The 18,136-nt window shown below is 36.0% G+C and overlaps 1 protein-coding gene across 8 annotated transcripts in view; it reads right to left on the bottom strand.

Annotated features, from left to right (window-relative positions):
• The window catches only part of DLC1 (DLC1 Rho GTPase activating protein), a 260,198-nt gene that overhangs the window by 135,514 nt on the left and 106,548 nt on the right, over positions 1–18,136 (bottom strand). The gene's annotated exons all lie outside the window — the stretch shown is intronic.

Here is an 18,136-nt window from a genome sequence, read left to right as displayed (position 1 = left end):
TACAACTTTTTTTTCCATTGGAAACAACACAACAACCCTTGACCACCCATGCACTTCAGACTTTCTAAATGCAATGACTGTATGCTGAACTTGATGAGGAAGGAATATGTTTTGTTAGCAGAAAGTTACAAAAAAGTCTCTCATGACAGAAGTTTAGAATTAAAGTTCTATTTTACATTTGCCTGTGTTTTGATTGGAGAATAAAAGTGATGATAGGAGTAGAGGATAGTCATTACCTTGTGGCCACTGAAAGAGAAAACATTTATTAGTTGGTGCCAAGGAGAGAGAGCAAAGGGAAGAAAGAAGAAACTACAAATAGATCAAATCAAGACTTTTTAGTCTGCCTTTTTACGTTCATTTCTTTATTATTTTGCACTTCTAGTCTGGTCAAAAAATTGAGATCATCTGATTCACTTTTGATAGGCAAATCCTACTCCGCACCATCTGAGTTTAACATGATTTAGAAAGAGAGGGAATGGAGAAGTGGGGACTCAACAGACTAGAGACTATTAATAGAAGCTGGATGTCTTCCAACCTGTGAGGCTAAATGAAATCTGCCCAACCATACTGAATGAGATGACTGATGTGACAGCAAGGCCACTAACATCTGTGAAAAATCAGGACACTGATGGATGGTGAAAGACATACCCATGTTCAAAAGAGGCAAAGATGAAAATATTTTCAAGCTTTCCAGTTCAACTCTGTCCAAGAAAGATCACGGAGCACACCTTGGAATCAGTTTCCAAACACAAATAACAGGAAGGCAATCCTTCCTGTTTTTATACCTTCTTATACAAACTTATATAAGATATGTTGAAACAACAATTTCAAGCCGCTCTTGAAAATCTCGATGTTATAATCACTAGTTACACAATACTGAAAATTATTTCTTGTTCCTATTGCAAGTTGTCAAACATACTTAAATACTCTAGGAGTTAGAAAATTCACTAATGTAGTTCTTTCCTCCTATATTGTCATTTTCTTTTTTTAAATGAGAACGCTTAAAATCATTATTTCCACCTGAGTATTTTTCATCTTTCATGTGAATTAACCTAATACTACTGAAATTTCATAGAACAAAGTAAAACAGAGCAGCTAGTCTGATTTCTGCATTCTATAGGCAACTACCTATCATCTACTTCAAATAAGGAATCTTTGGGAGACTAAACTATTCAGGAGAGACACAAGCTACAGGTCACAGATGTTCTGGAAGTAATTTAAGTTAATAATTTAACTGAAATAACCCAGGTAGAAAAAAGAAAGGTATATTTTGTTGGGCACCTTGTGATGGAGGGAAAATATATCAGTATCTTGGCTGGCTGCATCTAGAGATTTCTCCTGAAAATAGCATAGGAATATATGGTAAACAGGACAGGAAAAGAGGTACCATGCCACCACTGGTCATCTCTACTCTGCATGTTATCTCCATTTGAGATGAATGCTTCAGAAAAAAAAAGTGTACAGCAGGTTCTTGGTTTTTAGACTATTGCCAGGCAGGGAACATCACTCCGATGCTAGGGTGATCAAATTAAATATGAGGTTTTATTTTGCTGTATTTTATTTCTTGTTTTGCTGAAGAACTAAGTGAGGAATGTTTCAGGCAACCCACTTGAGGGCAAGTGATCTTCTCATAACCCAGTAAAGAAATGATTGTGCGTGGAGACTACTGGAGTGAGAGAGACTTCTGCAACCATGTCACATCTTTCCAAGGACAAGCAGGAGGAATAAATTCAACATTGTTAACTAGGCATTAAGTTAATTTGTTTTAAAGACTTAATTCAAATCAATGTAATTAGTAAAACACATCAACAATTAACTACCTTTTTACTATGAAAGTTCATGTTGTTAATGTTAACTTTAGTTATATTCTGTTGCAAATGAATCCTCTTCTGCCTTTGCTGGCAAGACTTGAAAGCCATCCACTCTTTAATATCTTTTTCACATTCCTGTTTAGAGTTATCAAACCACTCATTACCCTTTGGGCTGATTCGTAAGTGCTTACCAGGAACTGAAGATAGGATATGCTTTCAAAGTACTCGCTTCTCTTGAAGCGTCAGACTTGGATAGAAGTGACAAAATTAAACCCAATTCCACATGTTTGTGTATTTAATTTGAATTATGTGCAGATAAATGATGTTTTGTTGGAGTAAGCACTGAGCATGATCCCTGAACGCTATTACAGCTCTGCTGCAAGAAATTTGGTAAAAATAAACACCAGTTAAACATGTGAGAAATCAATGGGAAGCCTTCCTCAACATCTGCAAGCACTGAATTGCATCCTACATCAACCAAGAATACACTTTCATCTGACCTCTTCTGACTTCAAACACTAAAACACTTGATATTGCTTTGGTCAGTTCAATCTCATCTTCATGAGCTACTTCAGCTGCCTTCTCAGCTTTGCAATCTACAGCTGAGAGAAGGCTTGAGAGAGTTGTTACCTAGGAACCAACTGAGCACACCCCCTTAACAGTGATCCCATCGTAGCTATGCCACCTGGTATTGCACATAGGAAGGAGGGGAGCTGTTGAGTTATCTCATGCTCAGCAGGTCTTCTGTCACCTAGTTCACAAACCAACTGATAACAGAAGCCCATGCCTCACTGCCCACTAAAAAAAGGACTCAGAAAACAATTATCTTCCACTACTCTCCAGGTAGTAAATGTAAAATATCAGGGGTCAAGACTTCTGATTTATCCTGCAGTGTTTAGTTAGAGAAGCCACATAATAGAAAATATTGAAATTTTGTTTAAAATGTCTTCTGACACGATTCAGCCTATGATAACTAAATTATTCGTTATTCAACTCAGTACCGCATTTCTTGAAAATAATTTTCTCAAAATAACTTAAGATCTCATTACAGGGAATTATTTTATCACTTATGCAGACTTTGAGATTAACAGCTTAATTATTACCCACGTTTGAGACAATAAAAATCTTTATAATTACTTCGGCTGTAGAACAAGGTTGCTATAAAGAAGTACTCTGTTAGTCTGTCTCATTTGAATGAGTTCATCACTTAAGTGAAGAACAGACCTTTAATGCAGTTGGAACAGCAGATTGTGCCAAGACTTAGAAGAGTCACAGGTGGAACTAGCACAATTTTCCTTATAAACTCTCTTTTAGTGGAAGGACAGCTGTATGCCACAGAAGTCAGTTCCAGAATTTGATGGTCGGAACAGATCTACTTGATACAGTAGTAGAAATACAAATGCTATGTGAACACCAGAGCTCCCAGTGATGAATGCTCTGGTTGAACTGCACTGATGCTTGCAACAGTGGCAACTTCATACATGCACAGAGCCCATAAGACATGAACATACAAACAGTGTAATTGCTATTTGAGGAGCTGAGCTACTAGAACTTCAATGAAAACAAGGAGAGATTTAACAGCTAGAACTGCTTCTGTGGGAACTTCAGATAACCACATGGAATTCAGTGGGAAACAAGAAAGAATTTCCCATGTATTTTATGGAACAAGTTATATATGCCTCATGGGTTCAGACAGTTTGGTGACTAACTGCTTGAAAGAACTGAGTTCCTTCTTATTTTGTAGGGTGATACTGTTGGTGACTTTTTGGCTGTAGAACTGGCTAATAACACTGTCAGATTACAAGATAGCAGGGAACATAAAAACAGCCAATGTTTTGTAGTAAATCTTAAAGATTATTTGCTGGTACACAGCAGTGATATGAAACAGAAGTAGAACATAATAATGAACAAAAAAGGACAACAATAAAAATCCAATATTTAGGAGAGAGAAAAAGGAACAGAAAAATCAAATTAGACAAAAAATACAGGCAGAGTTTTTTCTTTTTTTAAAATTCCCTCAGTCTGTTTTGTATCAATAATAATGATCAATAATCAATTTTATTTGAAATTCCTACTTGATTCCTCATTTAAGCTTCCTTTCTACAGCGTTCCCTAGCCTAGAGTAATGCTTTTGAAAAACATTTTCCATATTTCAAAAAAAAAAAAAAAAAAACTTATTGCATTTGCTGTATGAAACTGTTTTCATCTTTATCTGTAAAGACAGTTAAGACTCATGAATTTCAGATGGAAGTTATTATTTATCATCACCAGATTCTACACAGTGCCGTCCAAAGCAGTATTTTCATTCCTATTCTTTCACTCCTTGCTTCTGATCTATACTCCGATAGTGATTTTAATCCCATCAATTTGTTACTTTCTCCCAGTGTGTTTTCTTCCCTGGATGACTGTAACACGAGGGAAAACATAGCAATGACAGGGAAGCAACAAAGTCCTAAGCTGCAGCAGACAATAATATACACAGATGAGGCAGCCATTTCTGCACACAGAAATAAAAGAAAAAAATCTGCTTACCCTTAGAAGGCCTCAAGTACACAAGAATCTCCAGCAAGATACCTTTGCCTCCACTGCCAACACTTAAATGAGGTCTGGGAAGGGGTGGACCCTGGCTCCACCTCTTCTGGTCACTCAGGTGCATGCATTGCATGCACCTGAGCTCCCCTGAGTTGACCCTGCCTTCCCACCAGGTGCTCAATCACTGTTTCAGGCTGTAACTTAGCATTTCCACTACAGTGACAAAAATACAGTACTTTGTCCGCAAGCTTTTTCATGTCTCCCGCTATTGATATAGAATCAAGTATGAATCCTGGTTTGTCAATTATTCAGATTTTTCTGAATTGTCCTTTTTCCCCCAGCACTTATAAGTTTCCCTTCAAATACTGTCCCTAGTTCACTGTTTGAAGACATTAAGAAAATGTTTTACTTGCTAATCATTCTTTGAAATAATAATGGTGATAGTGGTAACTTGTTAGTATCTTTGCTTTCATTCTCATAAGGTTAGCCAGCTTACACTTCGTAAACCTATTTTTAAGTGGTGACAACATTATTTGTATTACTAAAGCACTCAAAACCCACAGACTTGGACCACAACCTCATTGTGCAAGATCCTGTAGAAACAGGGCAAAAGAATTACCCATACACCAAAAAGAATGTAGCTAGTCTAAAGCAAGAATCTTTATGCAGACTGGTGTGGGGGTATGAGTGTTTTGAGTAGTCTGAGAACACTCTGGTCTTGATTGATTTCAAAGTTTTTCAGAAATCTGAGCAAAAGAGTAAAGAAAGCATTGGACTAGTCAAGATAGCTTTGTTGATGTGTGTGGGAAGAGTCCTTAGGAGGAAAAATCTGGAGATATCCAGTCTCCTGTATTCCAAGATTACCTGAAATTGCGAATTTTATCCTATAAGTATTTTTCTGAAACAATTTATGGAATTTAGAATATTTTTAATCTAGAATATTTTTAGAAAAAAAAATATTACTATAGTTTTTCAAAGGAAGATTTTAAGAAAAATCTAAAAATCACTGCAATGACCACATTATTTTCTTTGTGAACAATTTTCCCATTTGCCATGAAGCATAAGCTGTCTTGATCCTTTCCACTCCTTCTACTTCCAGTTTCCTGTCCAAGAAGACCATCTAGCTCTGAAGGTTCCCAAACACTCAGCCCCTGTGGCACACAGCTGCTCCAGAGGCCAATATGCTCTTATGACTCCTGTCCCCTTTGCCTCCTTCATATTTAAGAGGATTACGAGAAACTGATAATTCTGGAACTTCTGAAGACTGTTCAAGAATTCACAAAACACATTAATGTATTTCACATGCTGGAAGGGCTATACTCAAATACCTCTATAGCGTGTAAGGATGAGATAATTGCTAAATCTCTATCATTGCCATAAACTGACATATCAGAATTTGTGAGCTGCCCAGATCTATGACACAGCACATAAAAATATGCATTAAAGAATATATTACACCATGAATGGCATCACCTCTAAATTAATGTTCCTTAATAGCTATTACTCTTTATGAGTCATGGATCACATGACTGAAGCATGCTTACATTTTGAATTTGTTGCCAGATTAGGGTCTGAAATGCTATTTATTTCCCCACACCAGCCTTTCTCACTACAACTTTACAGCAGTTGAGCGTACTCATAGCAACTAGGTCATTAAAGATAATACTAATAGTCAAAGGAGACTTCATAAGAAAAAGGAATTTCTTGAAAGCATTATCACTGTGACAAAACAAAAAAAACTATTTAAAACTTAAACCGCATAAACAACTGCTTACACTTATGTCAAATAATGACATAACACAACACTGAAAGTGTAAAAGGTGTGCTAACTTGAAGGAATCTTCTTCACATGCTGTGATAAACTCCACCTTCTCCATTTACAAGGCATTAAGGAAGTCTGGAATTAGCAAACACAGGAATTACACAAGTATGACAGCCTAAAAGAGCATGGTGATTGGCAGGCACCCCTGAAACACTGCTCTGGAATCCTTGCTTCCCTGCTCTCACTGCTGCTGGCAGCCTGCGAGCAGGAGGGGAGATCTGATCAGACTCACGTTCTGCAGGGCCCCGTAGCAGAACCACTGATGACCCCAAGTGATTAGAGGTCAACAAACTTCAGCCTGAAGCAACCGTGCTCTGAACTTTGGCACATTCTGAGTTGACTCCTGCTGGTTTGTTGCCTTTGGCTCTTATCTTGAAGTTTAGCAAGGATTGTGAAATTCTGAATAAAGTTACAAGACAGATTGGTTCTGGCTCCATGACTCAAGGTCTCCCTCTTCAAATGTCCTCAGTCTTCAAAATTCCTTTCGCAAACCATCTCATCTATCAGCTAACATTTTTCAATAGGTGTGTCAAGGGGCCCAACAACAAAAACATTCTATAAATGTTAAATGCTGTACAGAAATATTATCGGAGATTCTTTAAGGTAGCACTTGAAGTTGGACAAAACTACCTGCATTCTAACAGTCTGTGCAAGTATACGCTTTAACCTGTAACTGAGAAAACTCTGCTTTGAATCCAGTACGGTGTGATGCTTTCAGGTGAGAAGAAGGGAAGAAATATTTCAGAAAAGAGCATCTTTGGAATATAGGAATAAATGTAAGAGAAGAGCTTTTTTGCAAAAGTTAGTTAGACTTGTAAGTTTAACCTCACTGACTCCCAAATATCCAAGTTGCCCATGAAATAGGGCTTTATGTTAAAGTTACTTTGACTTCTGAAAACTTTTTCTGTGAATTTTACTTTTGAGGCTGAACTTAGAACTTTGACAGGAGTCATAATTTCTTTGCCCTCGAAAGTACAATTGAAGAATATGTTAACTCATTGGACTCCTTTTTTTCTAGTCAGTTTTTTTTCTGTCACTGAGGTGCTCTCAGAGTGCTGTAGAGGAATAGTTAATGAAATAAAAAGATCTTTAGTGATAAAATGGCAGGTGGACATGGGGAAATTTGTAAATAATAATTTAAAAAATACACAAAAATATTAATCTTGTCCATAATTCTTGGAAAGAAGCAATTTGTTTCCAATGAGAAAAAATTCTCAATTTCAAAAATACTGGATATGAGACTTATTTCATTTTTAAGCGTACTTTGAGAGGTAAACTTAATTAGATTCAGCTAAATAGTCTAATGCTTCTCTCCTGATCTTTACCTGCAAGAAAGTTGTTCCTACTTGTACTATGTTTGTCAACTTCCATTCTCCCTTCTCTCTCTTTCTACCCCTTTTCTGAGCTCTCAGAATCAGGTAAGAAAATGATTATGGAATTTCATTCTTTTGCCTTCTTGCTTCCTTAGTTAAAGCAGTTACTGGAGAACTTATTCTAGAAAGGAGTTTTGAACTGCTGTCAGCCTAAGGATTTCAGCAGCTACAGGTTGATTGTGGATACATACACAAGACACAGTCAAGGCATTTTCAAATGTAATTCAGGAACAGAAAACCACAGAATTCAGCTACAGAGGTAGCAGAGGCAGAGATAGCATGAGTTTCCCTTCCTGAAAATCAGCATAGTCCTTGGGGTCACATAAGATGCCATTTACAGTATCCAATGGCACGTAGGTCTCTCATTTTTGTTCAGCTCAGCAGATGTCTACTTGTGCCTATAGCCTTCTAAATGTTTTTTAAAATATCTGGCCTTCAGATAGCTTTCAGAAATTGTAAAATAATGCTCAATTAAGAAAAAATTCTGAATAATTCAGGACCTCCTGAATGTCTTCTTCAGGATAAGGAACAAGGATGGTCTCTCAGTAGCCAGAATTTCTGAATTTTAAAAATATTTCTTCTCTCTCTCTCTTTTTTTTTTCTTTAAACGCGCAGTCTAACAGATCACATGCTCTGATTTTTCTTTCTTACAGTTTCTGTAATTCCAAAAGACTATTTGCAGAATATTCTAAATATGAGATACTGTTCTTTCTCCTAAGAATAGAGAGGTCTCAAAACACTCTGAAATCCCTACGCATGTTGAAACATCACTCAGTGTTGGCAACTGCAAACTAGATCTTTCTTGAACAAGTTCTGTGTTGGCAAAGTAGCAAAAGAAGAATTAGAAAGAAAAATTGTATGTGACTGTGTTGCAAAGCTTCACAATTAGCCAGCACAGTTCAGTTTTAACAGTTTGTAAGCTGGAAATAAAATTGGCTGTATTACTCTTTGTCAATTTTTTCTATCTGCTTTATTGCTATCACACCATTAATTTGCCATGGAGATAAAGAATTCCTGATTTTTTGTTCATTCTACATATTAACCACGTAAGTCTGTGAAAATAAATTCATTGCTCCTGTTCTGATGAAAGCCCTATATTTAACTTTATTTTTTCTAGACAAACCTGTCATTTAAAAAAAATACTGAATTTTAAATATTGTTAGATTTAGGTTTTTGTACCTTTGCCAATCATTTGAGGTTCTTTGAAACAGACATTTTAAAGAAGTAGGCTATTAATTCCACAATTATCTAATTTTGTGTCTACTCATCAGTATTCATAAGGTATCTTGAACACTACTAAGAATATACAGTTACAATATAAAATATTGTTTGAAAGCTAAAGCTTTATAAAGACAATGCTAGCACTCTGCACTCTGGGTTTTTGAGAGATTGTCATCTACTCCTTTCCCTTCTCTTAAATGGAATCCTACTTCAGTCTCAATGGCTTGAAATTTCTCACTGGCTGCCTCTCACGTGCAGCTTTTGTTCACCTAAAAAAACACTACAGAGCAATAAGCTTAGTCGAGTGTTGAATATTTTCTACTCAGAGCAGGAACCAGAAACTTCAGAATGACTCTGGAAGACTGGAGAATCTCTTCTCTTTCACTTTTGAGCAGCATCTGACATTCTGTATTGCAATGCAATACAATCTATGCATTAATCTCTATGTAATGCCTGCAATTTTATTTAATATAATCATGTTATTTCAGTATTTATTGCAAGGTAGCATACAGGAGATTCCTATGCAGATGTACCGATATTGGTTGTGTTTTATTTTTCTTTTAAAATAATGATAATAGCAAAACCACATATTGACTTCATAGTAAATGAAGGTAATTAGAACAAAAGTTCAGAGAGTAAGCCATACTTCAGGTATGAAAAAAAAAACCTCAAAACTTTGCTAATCTCAATATTAGAGTGCAGAAAGTTTTAAAACATGGTAGTAAATCTGGGAATTAAAAAAAAAGGCGGCAACATACTGGAATGTATGGTTTCTGTGTACAGAAAGTAGAAAAAAATAGAAGCCCATGCCATTCAATTAACAATTTACAACACCTTCCTTATATACTTGTATAGTGCATTGCAGAAAATGGCAGGCTGTTTCATTTCTGTATTTCCAGACACGTATCATTTCCAACCCCATATTTAATAGTGTGTAACTGCCTGAAGGGGAGAGATCAGAATGTGTGGCATGTCTCACTGAGAGGAATTTTGTGCATTAAAAAACCCCAAACCAAACTCTTTCAACTATTAAACAGAGACGCTAACCAATTCCCTTGCTACCACCCTGGCTTTGAAGGAAAACAAACAAACAAACAAAAAAGAACAAGACAGAGAAAAGAAAGAAAAAGAGGCAGAAAGCATAAAGCAAGACATACAGAGGGAGAGACAGAGAGGGAAGGGAAAGAGACAGAGAGAAAAGAAAGCACAGGAGTAAGCGAATTCCTTATGAGAAAGGCGTATGTAAAGGGCAAAAAGAAATGGTTTTCCATGATGTCACTCACAGCATGTCTGTGTCTGGAAAAGTGCTTGAAAAGGCAGACATGGATTTCTTCCATTCCAGTAATGCAAACTATTTCTGCCACGTTTTCAAACCATGTTCCAGTAGTAAAGAATACCGTGTGTGCAGCATGAAAGGAGATAACCTAGATATTTATTCACTACCACCAACCAGATTTGAGCAAGCTGATAGTTTATGTCCTACCATTTCCTCCTTACCTTTTAAAACCCAGTTTTTCCTATTTCCTCCCACTTCATAATTTTCTCCTCCCCTTGCTTTTTTCCTCCTACATTTCTCACCCCCTTCAAGAAGGCGATGCAAAGATCTTTTCCTACGTCTTTACTGGCATGCTTCTACTTTCCTGCACTCTCCCTCTACTACTGAGAAATCAAGCTGTTGTCGCTACTGTTCCAGCTCAAATTGTGCGTCTTTGTCCCCTCATTCTGTGCTCCTTTGCTTGTCTTGGATCTGAGCCTGAAATTCTTTCTTAGATAAAACTCACAGGAAATTCTCACCAGAGGCTTATTTACATATGACATTGTTTCTTTCCTCTTTCGTACTGTTTTTCTTTCTTGGGATTTTGCACATTCTCCCTTCGACTCAATGCATATTATTTCAGAAATCACAAATTAAAAAATAAAAAAAAGAAATCCAAAACAGCACTAAACTGATAGTGCACTTAAAGAACCACAGCTGCAATTGGAGAAACAGATTCATGGGGGCTGAATTGAATCTTAACAAGACTTTATCACTGATTTACCTTGCTGTAAAAGCCACAGGTCTTTGGTACATGGTCTGGAAAACATCAAATATCTGTATTTGCTATAAATGCAGACAATTCTTCCACCTTGGTCAAGTTACAGGCAACTATATTATCCAGAGGAAGAGAAGTAACTTGAAAGCTTAGAGGGAAAGGCAAAACTGTGTCTGCACAACCATGCCAGTCATGTTGCTGGGACTGCTGAAAAAGCTACAGAACATGGGGAAAACATAATGTACTGGAGGGCAATGTGCCGTGTTTTGGTGTTAATAACTCTAGAGACTTTAATGCAAAACACAGATCCACAATAAAAGGAGAGTGGGCAAGTCAAAGAAAAAAAAAAGACAGAAGAAAAAAGAAAAGGATGTTAAAAAAAAGAAGTATGAAAAATTGAACAAAAAAGAAACCAAAGATGAAAAAAAAAAAAGCAACAAAAAAAGAGAGGAAAAGAAAAAAAAAACTGAAAGAAAGGCCACTTCAAAGATTCATAGCTAAGCTAAAGCAAAGCATCATTTTAAAAGTCATCCTGTTCTTTCCTGTTTTTATATACACAGTTCTACCAAAGGCATTCAATTCTCATAACATCCCAACACGGGTCATATCTCATCAACCACTGAACTTTTGCATATGTATACAAGGAGATTAGTTGAAAACAGTTTTACATTAAGTAACGCCACTGTATAATAAATGGAACGCTCCCAATTGTCCTGTGTGACTTACTGTAGGGAAACTGCTTTAAAGGCGGGGTAGACTCATTTCTAGAGGCCCCTTCCAACTCCTACCATCCTATGATTCCATGAAAAGGTAAGGGTCTTGCAGCTCTCAGTCCACAGGATGATTTTCAGTTTGCGCTATTTAGTTCGACTGTTGCAGTTCCATGACACTAATTCCTTGCAAGATATAATAAGCACAAACAGTTGATACTAGCTACAGGTCTTGTGGTGCACTGTTGGAATGAATAAAATTGCAGCCTTTATCACCTACTGGTCTTCTACTAGCAAAAATTACAAGTTTTTTCACAGCTTTGAAGCTCTTTAGTCTCTGTTCTCAGAACATCTGCAACCCATCTTTCTGCATCAAGTCTCCAAGTAGCTCTCCCCTTTCCACTGTATCATACTGACCAGGAATTAGGATCTACTCACCACTTCTGGAACCCTCTCTTCTGTTCTGGACATTTTGAAATATATTGTTACTACTGGACAGGATGGAAACAGTCATCAGTATATGAATATTTCTATTTTAATGCTGTTTATTATGCTTTTATGGAGAACATATTCTGCTCGATTCAGATGCATTAAGATATTGTTCAGAGTTGCTCTAAGGATTGACATTATTAAAAATCCTATGTTCCTACTCCACATGTGGTAAAATTTCTCCTCCAACATGGTCTCCAGTTATTTCCTTTCAATGACAGTAGTCTAAAAACGGTGAGATGTATAAAAGCAGTAACTCATGCAATTCATCTTTCTTTTTAACAGGAGATTTCAGATTCCATCTTTTCAGCGGCTTCCCAGTAAAGTTTGTCATTTATTACTTGTTCTGAAATCATACATAAAGCAGAGATGGCATGTTTCACTAGGACAAGCCATGCTGAGATAAAGAGCTAGACAAGAGAAATAGCTTCCACATAAGCGAAACAACTCATGTAGTGGCTTTCACCCATAGTATGCTTACGGTTGTGCTAGATCAGTCTAGATTAGATTTCTCAACCCAATTGACACTTGCAGTAGATTACAGAATGTGTATAAGCATGGCATCCCCAATGGCAGCTGAAGGGAATGTATGTTGTACAAATACTAGGCCATGGGTGTCCAACCATTTGGCTTGCGGGGGCCACATTGAGCAAACAGAAACTGTCTGGAGCTGCATATAGAATATATAATAAATAATATATTTTTTATACTTACACACATTAACTTTACATTTTATTAAAGCATAAAACTAGTGGGAGGTTTGACCTTGTTTTTGTGAATCTATTGCATCAGACAGATCTGATAAAGTGGCTGCAGTTCAAAATTCAAAGGTAATGTATTTGTGTCTACTGAAAACAGAGTTGTAAATATATCACAAAACTGATGACTTTTTTTTTTAGAAATCTTGAAACCTATTCTCAAATTCCTTTATCAAAGTGGAAAGTATGGCTGCATATTTTTCACTGTTCACAGGATTGTGTTCAGCCACTGTATCAAAATGCATGCAGTAGTTTGCCTTAACTCAAGCTGCCATAATTTAAGTTTCATTTTAAATGTTGTTATTGTCTGAAATATAGTACACATAAGTTGATTTTCACATTGAAGGTGCATGTTTAATTCATTTAGATGAGCAATTGAATCCCCCAGAAATCTGCTAAATCTGTGAGCCATTTTTAATCTTCACATTCTGGCACAAATTTTCCTTTGAATCCCATAAAGAACTTGATTTCACTTTACATAGTCTATTAAGCATTTTATCCCAACTTAGCAACCTTCCTTCAGAAAAGTAAATGACAACTCCTTAATCAGCATCCATACTTTCAAGGTACTCCTAGAACTGCAAATGATTCCATCCCCTAGACATTGTGAAATTAACAGCTTTTATGGTGATTTGCATGACATTATCCATTTTTAAAACTTTCACACATGGATTTTCTTGATGTCCAGTGCAGTGATATTTAATCAAATGTGAGTTGCCAGTGATTTTTTTCAGTTTCTCTCTCTCTATTTTGTCTTTAAAGAAGCATTCCTTGATATGCCTCAAATTTGGCAGCATGTTTCTGCACGTCTTTTCAAATTGTAATCTTTGAATACTGACATGATTTCCTTGCAAATTAAGCATAGTGCCATACTATTTGTCAACACTGCACTGTGCCCTTCCCATGTCTTGAGGCCAGGCTGTTATGCTTGGCATGGCAGAGCTGCTGCCATGTTGGTGTGGTAGCAGAGAACAGAGACCACAGTACAAGCTGTGCCAGGCCATGCAGAAGGGGCCAGTAACCTGTGGCCCCTGAGTCAAATGCATCTCCCATGATTTTATTCTATGAATGATAGAAAGACTATGAAGGAAACAGGCAGAAGCTTCTATCTGTTGTTGAACATATTTTGATGGGTTATAAATAAAGATATCCAAGCACTTTTTGAGACCAATTCACATTTACCTTCGAAAATATCAAAATTCCACAAAAATGACCTTTAAAGAAGACTGCCCATTGTTTTCTGAAGCGCTAAGTAGCTGCATCCTATGCTAACTCACCTATAGCAAAATTTATGCAATACTATTCAAATGTATAAACTATAGCAACTGAAAAAATTAAATTGTGTTTAATTCCTTGAATTGAAAAGCTTCTTTTTTTTTTTTGTGTATGTGTGAAGGGAATCATAGAATGGCTTGGGTTGGAAGGGACCTCAAAGATCATCTAGTTCCAACCCCTCTGCCACTTACGGGGTTGCAAACCACTAAATCAGGCACTAGATGAGGTTGGTCAGAGCCCCATATAATCTGGAACCTTTTCTTGTCACCAGTCAAAGTTATCATTATTAGTTTTTACATGGTACAAATGTTACAAATAATTTTACTGCTTTTTCCACTCACAAGCTTCTGACAGTGATTTTAAATAATTTCCTATATTTTCTCATGTATGCAACAGTAATTTTGAGGTGAATTGTGAGACATATTCTTTAATGCAGAGATGCACTACATGAATTACATGCTGACAGAAAATTTATGCTTGCTTTTTTAAAAAAAAAAAAAAAGATAATAAATGTCATAAAAGATTTTCCTAGCTAATTTTGAAAAAGAGTTAAAATTTCATACTGACATACAATTGAGCATACTCAAGCAACTTCAAGAATTAAAAGTAAACTTTGCAAGGATTCAACTCAGTCAGATCTCAGTGGAAGAGAACAGAACAGAGACTCACACTAAAACTTCTCAATCTACAGAAATGAAGAACAAATGGGAACATTTCACATAGTGTTTGACATTCACAACACAATGCCATGGAAAGTAAAGCCCAGCAAGTTCTCAGAAGTTCAAACTCAACCAGTTCTTCAGTAAAATTATTTAAGTTAAAACAGACATTAATATCCTGACATTCTATCAAACCTACCATTTCTGAATGGTTAGAGAGTGTGGGACTACTCCTACTGATTTAATGTAAAGGATACACTTCTGCAAGGACATTTTAACATTTTTAGATAAGCTTAACAAAACTTTTTCTTTCTTCCAATTGTAAATGTATGAAGTTTACACAAAATGTACGTTTACTTGCTTCCTTCACAGATTTATGTCTAATAAAGCAGGCTGGATATTTGCTAGTCTGGAAAATAAGCTTGTAACAGATAAAACAATATTCAACATAGTGTTAGTGCAAGCCTAAAATGTGTCCTTAACTATGTTGTGAAATTTCCATTGTCACTTTATCTCAATCTATGGGAGTTTCAACTCTTCTGCAAATGACCACCTATTTCTGCATTAATTATCCACACAGACGATATCCACCCACTGATTCCAGCACCACTGTATTTAAGCCACTCTTAAACCTAATGGTGACAAATGGATTTAAGAAGGAATATCATTCATTTATAACATTCACCTGGAAGGTGCTAGCAAATTAGAGAGCATATGCATATCTACAAACCACCAGAGGAAGAGATAGGGTATGGAAGTAAGTATGACTTCATGAGTGGCCTCTATTTTATTGAAAGGGTTGTAAATAACTAAACAAGATGATTTGTGAATAATGGGTAGACCAACTCTTTTTCCTCAATGATAATCATTTGCAAATTTATGTCTGCGTATTTTTGCCTTTCACAATATAAACAACAATTTAGGGAAAACAGCAGGTTTAGGGAATTTAGGGAATCAGCAGGTGACATAAGTGTTCATTTACACATTTTTCTACTCAGAACATCTGGCTATCAAAGTCTCACTGTGCTACTTCTATATACCAACTGACAAACAGACTAATTAAAGCTGATTTATGCGTATCAATCATTTTATTAAATATTTTATAGAACAGACATTCCTCTAAAATCAGTCAGTAATCTGTCACATGAATCTTCATTGGTATCAGTTTTTAAATAACTAGGATTGTTATTCAGAATACAAACATATAGTCACAAATGCTTTTTGCAATAATTATCTTAAATACTTAATTTTGCATCAAAATGTATATTCCTCATTAGAAAGAGCAGTGAATTCATCAAGAAGTGACACTAAAGTGTCACATTTTTTCCTAGTTCTCTCTTTCTTTTTTTTTAATTCTCTGTATCTAACATTTACCTTTCCTGTAATGAGCCTCAGCTGTTTCCTACACACTCCCGGGAAGCATAGCAGGAAGTCAGATGCAGAATGTTAAGTTGGGGAAGTGGTTTTTTTTGGCCATCATAATTATTAATTTTGAAAAATTTTCTGAGTAATTTATTCTTTATTACTTGTATGTTTTTCCAGGACATCTCTATTCATCAGCTAAACAGAGATTACTCTTTTCCACACCAGTTTCACAGTAATTTAGAGTATCAATCTGAACCCTTGTATTTCACATTCCAACTCTAATGATATTACTGTATTCCAAACACATCCTTCTCTGAAATTCAGCATATCTTTGTTTTTATGCAGAAACCTGATACATTTTTGTGTCATGGTACTTGACGGTACTGAAGTCATCTTATAGGAACATTATGGAAGGCAAATAATTGAAGCACAGAATTGAATCTCAAATTCTGTAAGATAGGATACCAGTAATGCTTCTGGGCATGAAATATTCATTTAGAACTGAAGAATATACAACTGACATTTATGCAGTTGTATATATTCAAGCATTATATACTGCTTGAATGCAAACTCAGGCTATGCTCTGTAAAATATCTGTGTAACAATACTTCTTAATTAATGGGGCATGAGTTAATGTTTTGAAAATAGTTATAGCAGGCATGAGATAAACTTCCCTGTGCATGGGAAAAGTGACATAAGACAGTACTTGGCATCAAAAAATACATACATACATATGTTTGTGTGTCATTTCTGACATACAAGTTTTTGTTGATTTAAACAAGTTTAATCCTGTGAGAAAACACACAACTTACTGTAGAATGAGATCTAATGACACAAACTGAGTCTGAAATTTTCAATTGCATGACTTTGTGTGATTCACATGATTAAAGTTCAAATTATTTGCTCTTAGGGAACCTGAAAACTTTTGTTTTCATCTACTTATAATCATGTAACAACATACGTGATTTCCCGCTTTAAATCTTGAGTATTTAAGTTTAAGCTACATAGATGATATTAGTCCTGAGAGCAACACAGTAAAATTCATTCTATTACAGACCTCTGTTTCCATCTGTCAAACTTAGGCACAGTAGTACTAATAAACACAATGCTGATGTGCAGAAACATATTTGATTCCAAGCATCAGTAAGCCTGGCTTGCAGCGAAGAAACAGGAAGGCAAAACATGATATACCCTTTATTTCTGAAGGGCTTGGGAACTCTCTTTCCCAGACCCAAATGCAAATAGTATGTCAGAGAGCCCGGACTGCAGTTTCTACATTCCCTACCACAGCAACGCTCCCATATGTGACCAGAAGTAATAATACTCTCATTTTTCTTTGCTCATGTAGAAAAGATATAATTTGTGATCACAGGTCTGAGAAGCTCTTGAATTTAGCCTTCTTGCCCATTACATTACAGACCGACATAACCACGATACATTGACTGTGAAACATTTAGGCATGATATTTTCCTGTGAGAATATACCCTTGTTCATGCTCTTATTCTGAGCTACTTCAATACTGAAAGCCTCAGGGATGATCAGTTTTTACCTTACTGTAAATTTTTCTTAGAGTAGGTTTCTTATTCTCAAACACATGAGGTTTGAATAAAATGAGAAAAATGAAAAACATTCAGGATTTTGCAAAACAAATAGAAGGCTGTGCAATGTTCAGTATTTTTTCCTCACAGTTGGGTGTGCTTTAAGCAATAGCAACTTGCCAAAGAACCATAGCACTCTAGCATGATGGGCTTAACACTCTCAAGCCCACATCCCTCCCATGGTGATACACATGCAGCTATGATATTACATTGTGTCAGTTATTATGCAGCAGGCTTAAAAGAGGACATGATTTTTATGGATACCAGCACTAAATGTACAAATAAATGACTGCATATGTGAGTATAAAATGAATTCCTAACGTGAAACTTAAAGTTCATCTAAAAATCCCCCCAACATCTTATGCCCATTAAAATGATTTTTTCCTCTCTAATTGTAAATTCAATTCTAATTAGGACAGAGTGAATTTTAAAATATATATATATATATATATACATATTTCTGTCAACACTTTAACTCCCAATGTACTAC

This window comes from Gallus gallus, chromosome 4 (genome assembly GCF_016699485.2).
Source record: "Gallus gallus isolate bGalGal1 chromosome 4, bGalGal1.mat.broiler.GRCg7b, whole genome shotgun sequence".
NCBI classification, from domain to species: domain Eukaryota; kingdom Metazoa; phylum Chordata; class Aves; order Galliformes; family Phasianidae; genus Gallus; species Gallus gallus.
The sequence above is the reverse complement of the archived record's forward strand: the minus strand, read 5'-3'. Positions and strand labels throughout refer to the sequence as shown.